This window comes from Aquarana catesbeiana, linkage group LG03 (assembly GCF_042186555.1).
Source record: "Aquarana catesbeiana isolate 2022-GZ linkage group LG03, ASM4218655v1, whole genome shotgun sequence".
NCBI lineage: Eukaryota > Metazoa > Chordata > Amphibia > Anura > Ranidae > Aquarana > Aquarana catesbeiana.
The window spans coordinates 159,883,480-159,904,492 of NC_133326.1; positions in this window are offsets into that span (position 1 = coordinate 159,883,480).

Genomic DNA, 21,013 nt, shown 5'->3' on the forward strand with positions numbered 1-21,013 from the left:
GTGACTGTCTGCCTCTCCTTCTTGGCCTTCCAGACATACTAATGGCCTGTAGCTGCACTAAGCTGGGATAGAACACCTGTAATTTTCTTCAAGTAGCTTTATATACTGTAACCAGACAAGCCTGCCTGTCAGTAGGAAGATAACAGGAACGGATCTAGCTGAACACTGTGAGCAGGACGCACTGTACTAAATGTAAATAGTCTAGCTGCCTGACCGTGGTACTAATAGGATCAAATAGAACACCTGTAATTTTCTTCAGGTAGCTTTATATACTGTAACCAGACAAGCCTGCCTGTCAGTAGGAAGATAACAGGAACGGATCTAGCTGAACACTGTGAGCAGGACGCACTGTACTAAATGTAAATAGTCTAGCTGCCTGACCGTGGTACTAATAGGATCAAATAGAACACCTGTAATTTTCTTCAGGTAGCTTTATATACTGTAACCAGACAAGCCTGCCTGTCAGTAGGAAGATAACAGGAACGGATCTAGCTGTACACTGTGAGCAGGACGCACTGTACTAAATGTAAATAGTCTAGCTGCCTGACCGTGGTACTAATAGGATCAAATAGAACACCTGTAATTTTCTTCAGGTAGCTTTATATACTGTAACCAGACAAGCCTGCCTGTCAGTAGGAAGATAACAGGAACGGATCTAGCTGAACACTGTGAGCAGGACACACTGTACTAAATGTAAATAGTCTAGCTGCCTGACCGTGGTACTAATAGGATCAAATAGAACACCTGTAATTTTCTTCAGGTAGCTTTATATACTGTAACCAGACAAGCCTGCCGGTCAGTAGGAATTTAACAGGAACGGATCTAGCTGAACACTGTGAGCAGGACGCACTGCACTAAATGTAAATAGCAGGAACGGATCTAGCTGAACACTGTGAGCAGGACGCACTGCACTAAATGTAAATAGTCTAGAAGATAACAGGAACGGATCTAGCTGAACACTGTGAGCAGGACGCACTGCATTAAATGTAAATAGTCTAGATAGAAGATAACAGGAACGGATCTAGCTAAACTGAATACAGTGTATATATATATATGCAACACCTGGGATGCATATATATACACAATACACTGTAAGTGCAGCTAACTGACTGACTGTTCTGCCTAATCTATCTAACTCAAATCAAATGACACTGTCTCTCTCTCTCTCTATCTCTCAGCACACCGCACACCGGAACACACACTACACAGGGCCGCCGTGCAGGCGGCCTTATATAGTGTGGGGTGTGTACTAAATGCCCTGAGCCGTAATTGGCCAAAGCCACCCTGGCTTTGGCCAATTACAGCTCTCTCTACTGACAGCGCTGTGATTGGCCAAGCATGCGGGTCATAGTGCATGCTTGGCCAATCATCAGCCAGCAATGCACTGCGATGCCGCAGTGAATTATGGGCCGTGACGCGCCACACGAATTTAGCGCGAACGGCCCATAACGTTCGCAATTCGGCGAACGATCGAACAGCCGATGTTCGAGTCGAACATGGGTTCGACTCGAACACGAAGCTCATCCCTACTTAGTACTCGCTTTTATAACATGTTAATAGATTTTTGTCTATAATAATATATAGTAGTGTCAAGTTTTCTTGGTGTCCAATCCACACCTACCCCCAATGGGTACAAACTGTAAGTGGGGACTAGGCACCAAGTTAGGAATGTAAAAAAAAATATCAGCAGTTAACATAGGTATTTAGCATAACATTGGGTGTCAACAAGAGTGAACATATTAACATTAACCATGAGCTGGAATATTTGAATAGAGACTTGTTTTAATGTTGTGAACTAGCCTGACTGATTTTGAGAAGTTTAGTGAGGGGTAACAATGACTGTTACTAGGCCAAATAGAAGGTAAGAAGACATGACTGGTTATATAAAGAGCTGCAAAAGGGCGGAGGTGTCTACGTATTAGATCCGAGTCAATCAAGGAGTTTGCTTCTTTAGTCAGTAATCCATGTAGCCCAGTTTTTGAAAAAGACTGTGGTGGACAGTTCGGATTTGGCAAATGCATACTCCAGTTTGAAGTGTTCATTTAGTATGCAGATAGTGTCTGTTATTGTAGGTGGATTCACTGACTTCCATTGTTTTGCTAGCGCTAAGCGGGCAGCTATCAGAATATGAGTCGCTAGTACTCTGGATTGTTTGTGCCACATGGGGATCGAGAAACCCAGCGGGAGATCTAGTGATGTCAGAGAAGGGGATGCAGGGCATGTGGAAGATATGAGGCTAAATAACTCTTGCAAGTACATTTTGATATTGGGGCAGTCCCACCAGATATGACGAAGAGTTTCTGTCTCATCGCAACCCCTCAATCACTTTGGTGATGATGTAGGGTAAATGGCAGCAAGCCTGGCAGGGGTGAGGTACCACTTGTGATAGAGTCCAAAACAAGTAGAGCTAATGTCTTGAATGGGTGAAAGCGACCAGTGACAGAACAGTTTATTGTCAGCAACAACAAACCAAAATATGGATACACAAGGCATAGGCAGCCGTCTTTCCAAAAAAATGAAAAAGCCCTCGGGTATGGTGGGACAAATTGGTCAGTGGCACCATGGTTTTATGGTAGTGCCATCAGACCTAAACTGGAGACACTATAGCCTTTAGGTATGGGTGCAAAAAAAAAATAAATAATGGCACAGCGGTTTGATGGTATTGCCATCAGACCTAAATTGGAGACACAAACCACAGGTTTCATTCTTTAAAAACTCAGTGCCTTTTTCATTTTTTTTAGCTAAGAGAGGGAGGAGGGGATGGACAGGTGGCTTTGTTGGGGCTTGGCAGCCCCACTATGTCTTATCCACTCTTCAGTGGCAGCAGAGCAAACTTTTATATGTAAAACTGAGCAGATATGTAACAAGTTTAAATTATAAGTGACTCCCTGGAGAATGATTCTCAGGATGAGAACAACAAGGAGGAGAACGTAGTGATGACAGAGGTGACAGGATCTCCTGCCAAATGTAACCACCCCTCAAAGTCCAGTGGTCTCTTTCAGCTGCCCATGGTTCACCCAATGTGCAGTGAACAATTGGTTTCTATACACTGTTAACAAATCTGCATAGTCATATAATTCTTGGAACAAGAATATTGTTTTAGATACCATTGTGGATCATATAATTCCTGCCTCTGTTCAATCACTTTTGCAAAATATTCCAATTTTTTTTATTAAGTAATAGGAGACAGTTGAATCCCGGATTACACTTTTTTATACAATTCTCTATACACCATGTAGTTGATATACCAAAGAAGTTTAGAATGTTCACTCCATAAAATGTTAGGCAATTTACTTAAAATATAAATGTGTTAACATTCTCAATTTTTTAAATAAATCATATACATCTTATATTATAGTTATTTTTTCCCTGTTAGTACAAGTATAATTAATTATATCACATACCCCAGTATTTTTCCAGTAGCAAGACTGTACCCTGCACTGGTCTATATAGTTTTTTTTTTTTTATGTTAAGCTACACTGGGTACTAAACCTCTGTGGCTGTGATTGACCCTATTTTGTGAATCCCTGAAATATGTTGAGAAATCCATAACTACATTTAAAATTGTTTTTGTGTAATAAAACTGTTGACATACCACTCCACATGAATGTCAGATACACTCAACAAAAGGTCTCTCTGCAGAAATTGATATATTTTTGGAAATTGCTATAGTCTTGGTATAGTGTTATGTAACAGCCAAATAGTAATCCTTTACAAATTAATAATAGTACCAAATGTATGGGACAGAATGCAATTTCCTGTTGTGCAAAGACTGATATGAATGAAAAAAAAAACTGTCAGGGCTATATAAAAGCAATATGATCATAGTATGTGACTGTAAAGGGGTCATTAACATGTACAGTCACAGTCAAAATTTTGTATTCTCCAGTTTTTCATAAAGACACTTAGGGGGTTATTTACTAAAGGAAAATCCACTTTGCATTGCAAGTGCACTTGAAAGTGCACTTGCAGTGCACTTGGAAGTAGGGATGAGCTTCGAGTTCGAGTCGAACTCATGTTCGAGTCGAACATTGGCTGTTCGCAAGTTCGCCGAACAGCGAACAATTTGGGGTGTTCGCGGCAAATTCGAATGCCGCGGAACACCCTTTAAAAGTCTATGGGAGAAATCAAAAGTGCTAATTTTAAAGGCTAATATGCAAGTTATTGTCATAAAAAGTCTTTGGGGACCCAGGTCCTGCCCCAGGGGACATGGATCAATGCAAAAAAAAGTTTTAAAAACGGCTGTTTTTTCAGGAGCAGTGATTTTAATAATGCTTAAAGTCAAACAATAAAAGTGTAATATCCCTTTAAATTTCGTACCTGGGGGGGTGTCTATAGTATGCCTGTAAAGGGGCACATGTTTCCTGTGTTTAGAACAGTCTGACAGCAAAATGACATTTTGAAGGAAAAAACTCATTTAAAACTACCCGCGGCTATTGCATTGCCGACAATACACATAGAAGTTCATTGATAAAAACGGCATGGGAATTCCCCAAAGGGGAACCCCGAACCAAAATTTAAAAAAAAAATGATGTGGGAGTCCCCCTAAATTCCATACCAGGCCCTTCAGGTCTGATATGGATATTAAGGGGAACCCCGGCCAAAATTAAAAAAAAAAAATGACGTGGGGTTCCCCCTAAATTCCATACCAGACCCTTCAGGTCTGGTATGGATTTTAAGGGGAACCCCGCGCCAAAAAAAAAAAAAAAAAAACGGGTAGCCCCCCAAAACACCTTGTCCCCATGTTGATGAGGACAAGGGCCTCATCCCCACAACCCTGGCCGGTGGTTGTGGGGGTCTGCGGGCGGGGGGCTTATCGGAATCTGGAAGCCCCCTTTAACAAGGGGACCCCCAGATCCCGGCCCCCCCTGTGTGAAATGGTAAGGGGGTACAAAAGTACCCCTACCATTTCACTAAAAAACTGCCAAAAATGTTAAAAATGACAAGAGACAGTTTTTGACAATTCCTTTATTTAAATACTTCTTCTTTCTTCTATCTTCCTTCATCTTCTGGTTCTTCTGGTTCTTCTGGCTCTTCTGGTTCTTCCTCCGGCGTTCTCGTCCAGCATCTCCTCCGCGGCGTCTTCTATCTTCTTCTCCTCGGGCCGCTCCGCACCCATGGCATGGGGGGGAGGCTCCCGCTCTTCTCTTCATCTTCTTCATCTTCTTCTCTTCTTCTTTTCTTCTCTTCTTCTCTTCTTCTCTTCTTCATTTTCTTCTCCGGGCCGCTCCGCACCCATGCTGGCATGGAGGGAGGCTCCCGCTGTGTGACGGCGCTCCTTGTCTGACAGTTCTTAAATAACGGGGGCGGGGCTACCCGGTGACCCCGCCCCCCTCTGACGCACGGGACATGACGGGACTTCCCTGTGGCATTCCCCGTGATGTTACAGGGAAGTCCCGTCAAGTCACCGTGCGTCAGAGGGGGGCGGGGTCACCGGGTGGCCCCGCCCCCCGTTATTTAAGAACTGTCAGGCGAGGAGCGCCGTCACACAGCGGGAGCCTCCCTCCATGCCAGCATGGGTGCGGAGCGGCCCGGGGAAGAAGAGAAGAAGAGAAGAAGAGAAGAAGAGAAGAAGAGAAGAAGAGAAGAAGAGAAGAAGAGAAGACGATGAAGAAGATGAAGAGAAGAGCGGGAGCCTCCCCCCATGCCATGGGTACGGAGCGGCCCGAGGAGAAGAAGATAGAAGACGCCGTGGAGGTGATGCTGGACGAGAACGCCGGAGGAAGAACCAGAAGAGCCAGAAGAACCAGAAGAACCAGAAGATGAAGGAAGATAGAAGAAAGAAGAAGTATTTAAATAAAGGAATTGTCAAAAACTGTCTCTTGTCATTTTTAACATTTTTGACAGTTTTTTAGTGAAATGGTAGGGGTACTTTTGTACCCCCTTACCATTTCACACGGGGGGGGGGCCGGGATCTGGGGGTCCCCTTGTTAAAGGGGGCTTCCAGATTCCGATAAGCCCCCCGCCCGCAGACCCCCACAACCACCGGCCAGGGTTGTGGAGATGAGGCCCTTGTCCTCATCAACATGGGGACAAGGTGTTTTGGGGGGCTACCCCAAAGCACCCTCCCAATGTTGAGGGCATGTGGCCTGGTACGGTTCAGGAGGGGGGGCCGCACTCTCATCCCCCCCTCTTTTCCTGCGGCCTGCCAGGTTGTGTGCTCGGATAAGGGTCTGGTATGGATTTTTGGGGGGACCCCACGCCGTTTTTTTTTTTTTTGGTGCGGGGTTCCCCTTAAAATCCATACCAGACCTGAAGGGTCTGGTATGGAATTTAGGGGGAACCCCACGTCATTTTTTTTTTTTAATTTTGGCCGGGGTTCCCCTTAATATCCATACCAGACCTGAAGGGCCTGGTATGGAATTTAGGGGGACTCCAACGTCATTTTTTTTTTTAATATTGGTTCGGGGTTCCCCTTTGGGGAATTCCCATGCCGTTTTTATCAATGAACTTCTATGTGTATTGTCGGCAATGCAATAGCCGCGGGTAGTTTTAAATGAGTTTTTTCCTTCAAAATGTCATTTTGCTGTCAGACTGTTCTAAACACAGGAAACATGCGCCCCTTTACAGGCATACTAATAGACAACCCCCAGGTACGAAATTTAAAGGGATATTACACTTTTATTGTTTGACTTTAAGCATTATTAAAATCACTGCTCCTGAAAAAACGGCCGTTTTTAAAACTTTTGATTATTCATGTTCGTGTCCCATAGACTTTAACGGTGTTCGCGTGTTCGAACAAACTTTTTTCCTGTTCGCATGTTCTGGTGCGAACCGAACAGGGGGGTGTTCGGCTCATCCCTACTTGGAAGTAAAGTCGCTGTAGATCCGAGGGGGACATGTAAGAAAAATAAAAAACAGCATTTTAGCTTGCACATGATTGGATGATAAAATCAGCAGAGCTTCCACTCATTTCAGATCTATCCCTTAGATTTAGAGCGACTGCACTTCCAAGTGCACTTACAGTGCACTTGGAAGTGCACTTGCAGTGCAAAGTGGATTTGCCTTTCATAAATAACCTCCTTAGTTTGCTATGAGAAACCTTTAAATCGGTTTAAGTAAATGGCATTCACCATTTGTTTTATCTGTAGTCCAAAGAGCTTATACTTTTATTTTCCTTTATGACTTAACATATTGTTGTAAATGACAAAAACTTAAAATGGCCTTGTCATAATTATTAATACTCCTAACCTAATATTACACACTTTTAAAGCAATAACTACAATCAAGTACTTTCTGTATCTCTGAATAAGACTTTTACACTTCCCAATTGAAAATTTGTCCTTCTGCTCTTCTGCTGCAACTCATTAAGATCATAGAGAGTGTACTTCTTAAAGTCTATGGTCTGTATGCTCTCCTTTCTGTGTTTCCAGAACCACTGATTAAATGAAAATGTTGTGGTTCTGATAAACTTCTTAGTGCTGACATTTTTTTTTTCAGTTGTATTACTTTTGGGAGACAACAAAAAGCTTTCAGTAGATGCAATCAAATTGCCCTCTCCTACATCACAAGCAGACAGTACATTCGCAAATCACCAGACTACGCACGGAAGGGGGTTTGTTAGACAGATAATCTTTAATAATGCGTATATAAAGAAAGATATGCTGAACGCATACACTTTGATGTAAATTTGTGTTTTAGCCATGTACGGCAAAGTATCAGGTTGCTTTAATCTCTCCAACCCCCATGCCCAGCAGTACATACCATATCTTTGCTACCTTGCTGTTCCATACTGCTATTAGGAGAAAATAAAATACCTAGTACTTCTAGATATAGATGGGCATGTCACTCATTCCACATGACATCCATAATCAAGCACTAGCACTCTCACCAGGTAAGGTGAATATGTGGTGCTGGAGAAAGCCAAATTAAAGTGAACTCATTGCTGTTCTCCATATACACAATACACAGATTTATGTTAAAGAGACTCTGTGAAAACTAACAGTGGTCTCTCACTTTGTGTAGAGAAAAATAAAGAATTGTATACTGTATAAGCTGATCTTCCATTGGAATGAAGAACATGCGCATTCTCTAGGCAGCCTGTTACTGTAACTGCAAGTAGGAAAGATTAGTACTATATTATAAGAAAATAACATATTTTCCACCATAAGTGGTTTAGTGCATGACCTGGATAGTGTACTGTTGTTGCAGATCTCCTCTCTGAACCTCAGGCTAAAGGATTAATTCATAGAAACAATAAAAATGGTGCAGTACCAAGGAGAAAACCCTATAGCAGATAAGTAAGGTCCATAGAAAGTCCAAAATTGTCCAATGGGAAAGTTCAATATTTTTTTTAGATAAGATGATGGGTGATAAACACTCCAGGCAGCCCGTTTTAGAGCTCGAAACAAACTCTAGGATGAAGCATAGACAGACAGACAATGAAAACAAGTGCATCTGAGTGTAGTAATAAGTTAAAAAAATACACATTTATAGTACAAGATTAAGAAGGACTTACAAGAAGGACAATATCAAAAGCTCATCAAACACTGCTGCCAAGGCATCAGACGTTCCGAGGATCCTGCTGCATGTGGATGGACAGAGGGGGAAGACCTCTGTTCAACATCCTCGCCTGGCTAGCCAAAGGTTTCTGGGTGCAGAGGAGGGATGGCACCTCTTTACAGCACCATGAGTGATGTCATGCCCGTCCCTCCACTGGACCCAGAAAACTTCGGCTAGCCAGACGAGGACGCCGAACAGAGGTCTTCCCCCTCTGTCCATCCATGTGTAGCAGGATCCACAGAACATCTGATGCCTCGGCAGCAGTGTTTGATGAGCTTTTAAAATTGTCCTTCTTGCAAGTCATTAATCTTGCACAAAAAAATGTGTTTTTAACTTATTACTACACTCAGATGGTGCTTGTTTTCATTGTCTGTCTAAAGGATTCATTCAAGCTCTGCCTGGAGAGCTGGTGTGCTCTCAAAATAATGTTAACGGATGTTACAGTATAAACATTCCCTGCTTTAATATGAATCATTTTATTAACTAATCACGCTGCTCACATAGTCATGAATGACTAGTTCATTAGATCCCCAGCTAACAACACTGAAAGTGAAGGGAATTGACTCTAACTGTGTCAGGGACAGCAGAAGAAATCACAAAAGTGACCGAAATGCTAACCTTTCTCTGATATGTCCTAACACTAGAAAAAAAAATGATAGTAGTTCCATTTAGGGGAATTACCAACAAGGATATTGATTCAGAATGAACAAGGAGGTCATAGCAACACAAAGTCTGAGATCTTTTCTCAGACCAGTTGAAGCTACGTGACATGACGTTGCGAAACGCGTCAATGTAATCACGGCTTGCAGACACCGCTAAAGTGATCTCCCAATCTTAATGGGAGGCGGGGACTTTTGAAAAGGAAAATCAAATTTTCTTAGACGGAACTGCTACTGATGAGGTTGTGACCTGCCATATGTCATTGCTACAGTCTGATTAAACAAACCAGCTGTGTGCCAGCCAACACGCAAGTACATTATGTTGTACGATCCAAAGAGCGCTTGTGGCCGAATCTCCCTATGACGGTCAGAGATACTATGTAAAACCAGCATCTGTTTAAATTTGCATTGATCTCTTGCAATATTTGATCTGCACGGCCTGGGTAAGAACGTAGATTCTGGTTTAGCCCATAGTGATGGACTTCGAGTCATTGGTAGCTGATGCGTATTAACAACTAAAGGCAGATTTGAATTACCACTACCTACCTCATCCCGACTAAGGCTTTTAACATTTGGCAGCAGTCAATAAAGCAGTGGATGTCCATTGATTCACCTCTATCTGTATATTCTATTAGAGATCTCTGAACTTTAATTTTTTTAAATGGACCTTTTTGAATGAAATGCTTTGAGCATGCGCATGCAATTATATGTTTTGTTTTTTCTTCATCCCATTCAGTAAGAACTATTAGCACATTGTGGAGACTCTATAGAATAACAACCTCTTGTGAAGCAGTTTATCTTTTGGTAAATTTACCTATTAGTCCTCTGCCACCCCGGGGGCCACGCATGCACAGTATCCCTTTGTTATTGATTCATTGTGTTTTTTCATTTCTTATTGGCGTTTTTGCCATTAGGGATCCAGTGCATCCGTGGTTACTTAGGCGCCTGCACCGTATGTGTTATTTGTATGTCATTGTATGTCTATTGTCTATGTGTCTGGTTTATGGGCGTACCACATGCTATTATGCATCTGTTATGCCTTTTTCCATTTAAATTTCCTTCATAGGAGCATACTGTTGTGTAATTTTAGTTTTTGATATTTCAATAAATTTTGTATTTTACCTACTCTCCCATCATTGCCCTCTACATCCACAGTAGCTGTCTTTGTTCCAGGGAGGTCAATTTTCCTTATGACTCTCCCTGGAATATTACTTTTTGTATGCCTTGTCCTTGTTACGGATGTAACCTCTTTTTATATGAGGAGTGGCACTGGGCAAGTGATTATTACCTACTAAGTGGCATGAGGTGTAAGGGTGTCCCCCTTTTTGTTTCTTCATAGTCTGAGATCTTTTCTCCTACTGTTTGTTGTAAGTTTGTTTCTTCTCACTTATGCACTCTAATACCATCTCTGAGTAGCCAGCTGACCTCTGTGTTCCTCAAAGTGATCAAACAAGCCATCTAAGACAAACAACCTGTTCCCTTTGCAAGAGATTTTTTACATTACAAGGCACTTTTCCCTTAGCTTACTGAATGAGATGAAGCTCTGCTGACCATCATTCAATTATATGCAAGCAAAAATAATGTTTTTTTTCCTTGCATGTTATTGGTATTCTTTGTAAAGTGAATTTTTTTTTTTTGCATAAACATTTTTTTGAATGTTTTTGAAACAGTACAATAAACACAAAGGAGAAATGCCACATACATTGTACAGTCATGTAAATGGAGAACAATAAATCAGAAAAGACAAGATATTATCAATTTCTTCCAATTGGTAAGAATAAGGCATCATACCATGAAGACCCCACAGTAAGAGTATGGCAAACATAGACAAATTGTAATGAGCATTTGACCCATGTTACTGAGCAATAGCCAGGTACGGCCACTGCGTATTTATATAAAATAAGTAGTCATCTCGGGTCTCATTCAACACTGCTATTCTCACTCACCAGGGCCGAGCCATGGGGGGGGAGTTTGAGAGAGGGAAAAGAAAAGGGGGAGGAGAAGAAAGAGAGAGGGGAAGCAGAAAATAGAATGTAAAGAATGGGGAGGGGGTGGGAGCACTGCCAACTGCCCACTCCATCCATCATTGTCAAGTGTATGGAGGGATGCAACGTCATGGACAACATACAAGTATGCTTATCACAATTCTCAGTTGTGTTGGTGTAATCATATATCAATTGGCAGCCTGCTGTAGATTTTGATATGAATGTGAACCTCAAAAGGTTGTCCAGGGCCTCTATATATCAGAGTACTTGGAAAATTTACGCCGGAGCCACTCCTTCATTGAGGGAGGATATGTGGATTTCCAATGTACTGGGACGCATTACATAGCAGCATTGATCATATGCATACCAACCGATTTGTAGTAGTGCTTTTTAGATATCTTGGAGTGATGTAGAAGGTACTGTGCTGGAGGAAATTCCAGTGGAAGCGAAGAAACCGGCAGTATTGTATCATGAACCTTACGCCAATAAGATTGGATTATTGGGCACTCTCACCAAATGTGGAGGAGAGTGTCTGTCTCTTTGTCACATCTCCAACAACAATCAGGTACCGAGGGGGCAAATTTATGAATCAGATCCGGGGTTCTATACCACCGTGTCTTCAATTTATACCCATTTTCTTGGGTTGAGACGTTCAAGGATCCTTTGCGGATATATAAATGAATACGCTCCCAGCTAGCCTCATTTATCTCTATCCCCAGTGCGTTCTCCCAGAATGTTTGGTCAGTGTGAAAAAGAACAGTGGGATTCTTAAACATTGCAGCATAAAGCATTGAAATCACATGATTTGGGGGGGGATATCGGGAGTGAGTCAAACACTGTGGGTCCTTGAGTCTCATGAATTGGCCTCTACAGAAAAAATGTTTAGATAGAATCTCCTTATACAGCCATTCTGCTGCTAGAAAGATCCCAGTTAGGCCTGGAGGAAAGTCTGGGTTTCATACTGGAGTGATTGGGCAAACTTTGGCGGATACTGCATGCTTGGCACATGCTCTATCAAAGGCATAAAGGGTAGCTCCTATCAGGGGGTGAGAGTAAAGCTGTCTCGAGTCAGGGTCTTAAGGGAGCCAAGGAGTTTCCCGTAAAGCAGCGTTTGAAGCCAAATGCTCCAGATTCACCCAGCTTTTACATTGGGCATAAACCCTCCAATCGACCACTTGGGCAAGGTGGACTGCCCAGTAATAGCGTTGCAAGCCCAATACCACCACAAGACTTTGGCATTACAAGTTTCGACCAACTTATCAGCGCAGATTGGTTGTGCCATAGGAAAGCTCTACACATAGATTTGTACAATGCAAAAAGGGCAGGAGGTAAGCAAATTGGTATAGTCTGTAACTCATAAAGCAAGCGTGGAAGGACCATCATCTTTATGATGGAAGCACGCCCAAACCATGAGATAGCGGGAGCATCCCATCTTTGTAGATCGCAAGGCTTGCAATTCTGCTAAAAAGTTTCTGATATAGAGTTCTGAGAGGTCTGCTGGAAGTTGTATACCTAAATAGGTGATGGTACCTGGTTTCCATTGAAAAGGAAAGTTAGTCTGGCATTGCTTGACTAGTTCCTTTGGGAGTGAGATATTTAGTGCAAAAGACTTGGAATAGTTGATTTTTAGATAGGACAAGAGCTTAAAGTGATTGAGGACTTTCATAGGGTTAGGGAGGGATGTCCACAGAGAAGAAAGAAAGAGAAAAACATTGTCTGCAAAAGCTGCAATCTTGTAATTCTGAGAGCGTACATGTATGTCCTTAATATCAGGCTGGGCTCAAATTCAGTGGAGAAGGGGTTCCAGTGTAAGAATGTAAAGCAGGGGGGAAAGAGAGCATCCTTTTCTGGTTCCATTATGGATAGAGAAGGCACCCACCAGGTGGCCATTAACGCTAATGCCCCATACACACAGTCGGACACTGATCGGACATTCCGACAACAAAATCCTAGGATTTTTTCCAACGGATGTTGGCTCAAACTTGTCTTGCATACACACGGTCACACAAAGTTGTCGGAAAATCCGATCGTTCTGAACGCGGTGACGTAAAACACGTACGTTGGGACTATAAATGGGGCAGTAGCCAATAGCTTTTATCTCTTTATTTATTCTGAGCATGCGTGGCACTTTGTGCGTCGGATTTGTGTACACACGATTGGAAATTCCGACAACGGATTTTGTTGTCGGAAAATTTTATAGCCTGCTCTCAAACTTTGTGTGTCGGAAAATCCGATGGAAAATGTGTGATGGAGCCTACACACGGTCGGAATTTCCGACAACAAGGTCCTATCACACATTTTCCGTCGGAAAATCCGACCGTGTGTACGGGGCATAACTCTAGCTCTGGGGTTGGCATATAAGGAAAGGATGAAGGTTCTCATATGTGTCCTGATCCCCAAAGCACCCAGAACCACCTCCATAAAGTCCCAGGCCACTCTGTTGAACGCCTTTTAAGCGTCCATTGCAAGAAACCCTCTTGGCTAGATGTAAACCAATGATATAAATTCAGGGCTTTAATAGTGTTGTCCCTGGCTTCTCTGCCTGGGACAAACCCCACTTGATCCAAACCCACTCAGGCCAGGCTGGAACATGGTAAGACAAATGTGTCACCAAGATCTTGGAGAACAACTTGACGTCCACATTAAGAAGAGAAATTTGATGGTAATTGGTGACATTGGTAGGTTCCTTCCCTTCTTTTGGAATAACTGAAATTAATGCCTCAAGAAGGCTCTCTGAAATGCAAGGCCAGGTAGATAGAGAATTGAAGGCCTTAAGAAAGCTCGAGACCAAAGAGTCGGGGAAAGCTTTATAGTATTGTGCCAGAAAACCATCTGGTCCTGGGCATTTACCTGGTTTCATAGTCTTCAGAGCTAATTTCCATTCTTCTTCCATCAGCGGGTCTTCCAAGGCCTTGGAGTCATCTGCTGATAAAGCAGGGGGACCATATTGTTGCAAGAATGCTTATATCAGTTCAGCATGATTACTCACTAATGCCAGACTATATTCAGTGGACTTTAGGTTATACAGCTAATGCCCCGTACACACGATCAGAAATTTCGCCAGCAAAAGTCCGATGTGAGCTTTTGGTCAGAAATTCCGACTGTGTGTATGCTTCAACGGACTTTTGCAGGTGGAATTTCTGCCAAGAAAAGATTGGGAGCAGGTTCTCTATTTTTCCGTCGGAAAAAGTTCCTATTGGAAATTCCATTCTTTTGTATGCAATTCCAATGTGCAAAAAACCATGCATGCTCAGAATAATCGCTTCGTATCTGTCACGTACCTGGTGGGTGAGCCTGACGTGTAGAGGAAGGCCTCTCGTACAGCTCCGGCTCGAGAGCCCCTGATAGTGGGACAGCAAGCTCAGGAGCACAGCGGGGTAAGAGTGCCTATGATCAGTCCAGGGGTCTGTATCAGCGAAAGCCAGGAACTTGCAGCAGGAAGCCGGAACACAGCAGGTAGCAGGCAGGAGAGGTGGCAGATGGCTGCCAGACTTGGCAGGAGATGGGTAGAAATGCACCAAGGGATGCAGGAGCTTGAAGCAGACTAGACAGCCAGAAGCAGGGTCAGACAAATCAGGTAGGCAGCAGACAGGCAGATCAGGCAGAAGTGGCAGGCAGAAGCGTAGTCGGGTCACAGGCAGGTCTTGGCAACAGGCGGGCAAATCAGGCATAGACAGCAGGCAGAGGCTTAGTCAGGTCATGAGCAGGTTCGGCAACAGGTGCTAGGTAACAGAAACTGGAGACAGAGAATAGTCCGTGGAAAGCCAAGGGGTCAGGGAAGGAAGCAGGCAGCAGTAGTAAGGAACAAGCCGGATTGGTAGCAGAAGTCAAACAGACAGGAATCAGGATTCAGGTAACGCTGTAGACCAAGCAGCAACCAGCCAGTGTTGAAGCTCCGTTTAAATAGACTGACTGGCGCCAGTTCTGGTAACAGGTGCATACGCGCCAACACGCGGTCCCGTTTGCGCACGCTCATGCGCATCAGCAGAAGCACCCACAGTCATTCTGGACATTCTTGGTTGGCGCCTGCGCACAGGTATGTGCCTGGAAACAACAGTAGTACCCTGCAGATGTCTTCCCTGACAGTATCATCGAATCATTGCCTTGTACGTCACCGCGTTCTTGACGGTAGAAAATTCAGAGAACTTTTGTGTGACCGTGTGTATGCAAGCCAAGCTTGAGCGGAATTCCGTCAGAAAAACCTTGGATGTTCCGAATGAAAATTCCGATCGTGTGTACAGGGCATTACTGTAGAAGTTTTGAAACTGTTGGGCAATGTCCTCATTTTTAGAATGAGTCACACCTGATGTATCTATAATATGGTGAATTGTGGACGCAAGCATGTGTTTCTGAGTAGCCCTATCCAAAAGCCTACCTGGTTTATTTCCGTGTTCATAGAACAATTTCTGGGTTAGGATATTCCGACAACATGCCCTTTTAAAGAGTTCTTCTAATAGGAGTGAGCATGTATCCTCCAGTTCCTGTGCAATCCTAAGTGCCTGTAAACATTTGTGTTGAACAAGAGCAAAATGTTCCCCTGGGGTGGGATTTTGGAGGCATTACCACAAAAAGTATATTGATAGTAAGAAATATTTTATTACAAAAACAGGAATATAATACACAATAATCAAAGTATACCATAGCACATATAAAAATACAAATATAGAATTGCATCGGGAGTGCAGGTGACAACAAGAGGTGGTATATGTCACACACGACAATAAATGAAAACCAGACTGATATTATAAGATGGAGTGGGTCTCACTAAACCAACGCGTTTCGGAAAGTCCTTCGTCAGGGTTTGACGAGTGAGAGTTACCATCTATTAAATATTGTAAAAACAAAAAAGTGTCAAAATAGTTAATGTCAAATACATGCATAAAGTAGTATGTCCCCCACACCCCAAGTGTGAGAGAGTACACGCTTACCCAATGCAGAATAAAAAACGAACAATCAGCGCATAAAATCAGCTCTGCTGTGGTGTCCCAGGCCGCATGCATATGTTAGAAGTCCAAGAGTAGATGGGCAGAATGCTATAAATAGATCCGTATAAGGAGTGCTCTTCCCCTAAATGCTGAGGAGACGCCGCGTCCAAATAGGGCGCAGCGCCTGTGCGCAGGCTGGGGTCCAACTGGATCTTCGGACCTAGAATTGTATGAACCATATCATGAGAGAGGGCCAATAACATATAAGAAAACTAATACTACTAAATATGGTGAAGTCTGAAGAAAACAAAATTCTAAAGAAAGCACCAGAAAAGTATATCTGCATGTATAAAAAATAAAGGCCAGGAGCATACCTGAAATTTGGAACTGGGGGGGACACCTACATTGTGTAATGTGGGGAAGGGAGGAGAGGCTCATATAACACCGTACCAGTTAATGGGCTGGCCAAAGAGTAAGAACCTATTGTTAAAAGACAAAGGGAGAGAGGGTAAGCTCCAAAGTAAAGTAAATGGACAAGTAAAGATGTATAGAGAACACCATGCCATAAGGTGTTCTCCAAAGTAAAATCTAGTAAATGCCCCCAATCCATCAGAGTATATTACCTATGGCAGCCAAGAGCGCAGCACTGGTGCACCGTCCACCTCCGATCACAAGATCAGAGTGGATGGGCTAAGGTATATATTCACAGTGGAGGCACTCCCAGCTGATTGTGATGACAATCAGCTGGGCGCCATGTGTTCCCTGAGTTGTCTCCTCCCGTTCACCACAGCTGTCAAGCAGACAGCCTATGAAACGGCATCCCGTCCTCCTCGTCCAATCCTGGACCCCCTGGGAGTGGACCGCGCCCCCCCACGCACGCCGGCCCTGGTTCCCCACCGCGCATGTGCGTTAGCCAGGCTGGAACGCACCGTCACGGCTGACGTCACGGGGCCCCGCCCCGGGGACGCGCGCCGCCGTCCAATCCCACCGGCACGGGAAGCCGGGGCTGAGTTCAGCTGACGCTGAGTCAGACCCGGAAGGGAGGAGCCGAAAAACGGCTACCTCTCTAGTGTCCCCAAAGAGGGGAAGCCTTTCCGTGCCGGGTCTGCGCACATCACAGCAGAGGGGGGCAAATATTAAAGGTGTCACCCAAGAAATTGGGCATGCATAACCAAAAAAGTATCTAAAAATATGAAGAGAGAAGCACGTATCTATGGACATAGTGTTCCATGATGAGGGAACATGAACGATGTTAGTTAACTAACAAAGCACCTATGGCGTGAGAGACCACAACACAGCTGTTACATGGGGAGAGAAAATGCTGATAAATACGTAAACAGAGAATTACATAACACTCAGATAAGGGGTCATAACATCTAATTCGCCCCATTGGGACAGGATTAGATCAAACGGGGATAACCTCCTTGTCCTGAAAAACAAGAGCAGGTAGTGTAAAGCCCCCAGTATGGCCTGTGAGGCACCAATATCCAACCCCTAGTATAACAAAGGCCCATCCTCCCCATAATGGGGGCATTGTAGAAGCAGAACAGAGGCCAGGTCGGAGGTGGTAGGATAGAAGTTTATTTTTCCATGCCCCCGGAGTCAAAGCCCTCTAAGAAGGGTTTGAAGCATGTGGAATCGTTCAAACCAGGGGGTCTGGTTGCACGTAAGTTATAGATCCACCTAAGCTCGAGCTGGAGGAGGTCCTTGTTCCAGTCTCCTCCCCTCCAGCCCGGGTGGACCCGGTCCAAGATCAAAAATTTGATATTGGGAAACTTTCCCTGGTGAACCAGGGCCGTGTGTCTCCCCAGAGGTAGATCGGGGTCACATGTCTGCATGCTCCTGATGTGGCGGTATGCCCTATGCCAGAATTCCAGTTTGGTTTTCCCGACATAGAAACATCCGCAATCACACCGGAGCATGTAGACCACCCCTTTCGTCTTACAGTTTGCAAAATGCTTGGGCCTGAAGACACTGCCATTAGGTAAAATAGGATTTTTTATAGTGTACATAAATCTACAGTATCCACAGGCCCCACACATAAAAGTACCCCTGTACTTGCAATGCTGGGCAAATTTTTCGTCCCTAAATTCACTTCTGACCAATCTGGAGGAAAGAGAAGAAGCCCTTCTGAAAGTGAAGAGGGGACTCTCAGGGAGGAGTCTCTGTAAGTTGGGGTCCATGGTGAGAATGTGCCAGTATTTGGACACAATTTTCCTGACTTCAAAATGTTGGTTACAGTACTTTGTGATGATACGCAGGGAATTATCCTGAGTCTTGTCTTTTTGCGAGTAAATAAGGGATTGTCTGCTGCGTGTGGTGGCCCGTTTGTAAGCTTTTTTGAGAGAGGTACGAGAGTAACCTCTCTCAAGGAGTCTCTCGCGCAGATTGTTTGCCTCTTTCTTAAAAGTCGCTTCGTCGGTGCAATTTCTACGCACCCTCAAATATTGACTATATGGTATAGATTTGATGAGACTTGCTGGGTGAAAGCTTGAAGCATGAAGGATGGTATTCCCAGCAGTGGCCTTCCGAAAGAGGCCACTGCTGAGTCCACCATTCCAGTCCCTACTAACCATAACGTCCAGAAATGCGATCTCACTGCGACTGAATGCCATAGTGAAATTGAGATTGAAGCAGTTTCTGTTCATGCTCATCAAGCATGATTGTAAGAGTTCTATAGGGCCATCCCAGATGGTAAAAATGTCGTCGATGTATCGGAGCCACAATAAAAAGTGGCTCGTATACATCGACGAGTCCTCATCACTGAGAAAGGTAGTTTCCCACTCCCCCAGGTACAGGTTGGCATAAGACGGGGCACAACAAGTCCCCATTGCCACCCCCTGTACCTGGAGGAAGTGGGAACCATCAAAAGAAAAAACGTTATGGTATAAAATGTATTCCAACAGTTGTAAAATGAAGTCATTATATGTCCAGTCACCATCCTGTCTCTGAAAGATGGCCTTTTTAACAGCCCTAAGTCCACCGGTATGGGGAATGGAGCTATACAGGGCCTCTACGTCGATCGTCACGAGATAAGCATTATCCGGTATGGTGAGATTGTCAATAATTTTAAGGAAGTGGATAGTGTCTTTGACGTATGACCGTAAACTGGTGACATGAGGTTTGAGGTACTCATCAATCAAACGGCTGGCATGTTCGCTGATGGATCCCCTCCCCGAGATGATTGGTCTCCCTGTGGGATTCTGACTGTCTTTATGAATTTTAGGGAGTGAGTAAAAAGTTGGTACTATTGGGAATTTAACTCTAATGTATTCCCATACTGTCTTGTTGATAACTTTGTTGTTGTATGCCGTGTCCACGAGGGAATAATATTCCTGGTAAAATCTGTTAATCAGATCACTAGAAATTTTTTTTTGTACCAATTTTTGTTCATAAGGATTTTATTGCACATTAGGATGTATTGGGCATTGTCCATCAGGACAATGTTCCCACCCTTATCCGAGGGCTTGATGACTATGGATTTATTGTCACCAAGTTCCTTGAGTGCCTGTCTGTCAGCCAAGTTGGTGTTTGTCTCACTGGGGGTGCGAATACGCATTTTTTCAATGTCTTTATGTACCAATTTAAGGAATGTAGAAATATATGGATTGGAGCTAGGAGGTGGGAATTGGACTGATTTCTTTTTAAGTTTGGACCTCTGATCTGACTCACAGGCCGACACCTCCCTGTTTGACAGGGGAAGAGAAAGCACGGAGGGTAGATCAATGCGATCAATGAGATCAGTTGTGTCGCTTTCCTCCAAAAGCGACACCAGTTGGTCAATGGCTTGATTTTCCTGGGGTGTAAGATCCATGGACCCCTGGGGTTTCTGATACATGTTTTTTAGCATTAGTTTACGTGCAAATAATTCGAGGTCTTTAACAACCTCGAATCTATCCATGTTCTCGTTGGGGCAGAACCCCAGTCCCTTTTGGAGCAAGTGTTTTTCCCCCTCTGTGAGGGTGTGGGATGAGAGGTTGACGATGCTGAAGGTCCCGTGGGGGCGTTCAGCAGCATCTATGAAATCCGCCTCTTCACCCCGCTCTAAGTTCGATTTGTAACTTTGTTTAAAAGCGCTTCCGCTAAAGGGACAGCGTCCTGTCTATCGTTGGCCTGATGGGTAGTTTTGGATCTAGTAACTGGAGGTAAGTTTGTGTTATGCACCGGAGGTATAAGGGGGGTATTGGTGGAACCTCCACCGAACCCTCCTGTTTGTCTACCTATCCCCATCGTTGCACATTGTGTCCCCTCCATTGTGTTCACATTTTGAGTCCTTGTTCCCTGAGATCTGTTTTCACTTTGATGGGAACGGGTTCCCTTTTTGGTTCTAGGGGGAATCAGTGAGGAAGTAGAGGAAATGCTTGAAGAGGAATTGGAGACAGCAGAGTAATGGTCCCTTCTGTTCCTAAATTTGTTAGCATTTTTGAATTGTGGTTGGTTCCACCTATAGGCCCTATTTTCCTCAAATGCGCCACGATCCCTACTTAATTTGGTTTCTTTTTTAATAAGGATGTCCCTATTAAAATCCTCGAGATGTTTTTTGAGTTTGATCTCTCTATCTATGTATGTCTTGTGGGTTTGGAGTGGTTGGAGTTTCAAACAGATAGTTTGAATTTCGCCATCCAGCGCATTCGACCGTTTCTGATATTCGGTGATGAGAAGTTCCATCATGTCTTGGGAACAGGTACGTAAGATTTTTTCCCAGGCATTCTTAAACTCAGTGTCCAGACCCTCCAAATTAGGGAAGATCTGGACCCTGAGTCCTAATGGATTCATGTTGTCATTGATGTAGTCACGAAAGGACCTAATGTGCCAATATAGGGATGATTTTTTCTCAAGAAATCATCTCGGGGAGGGGATCCATCAGCGAACATGCCAGCCGTTTGATTGATGAGTACCTCAAACCTCATGTCACCAGTTTACGGTCATACGTCAAAGACAC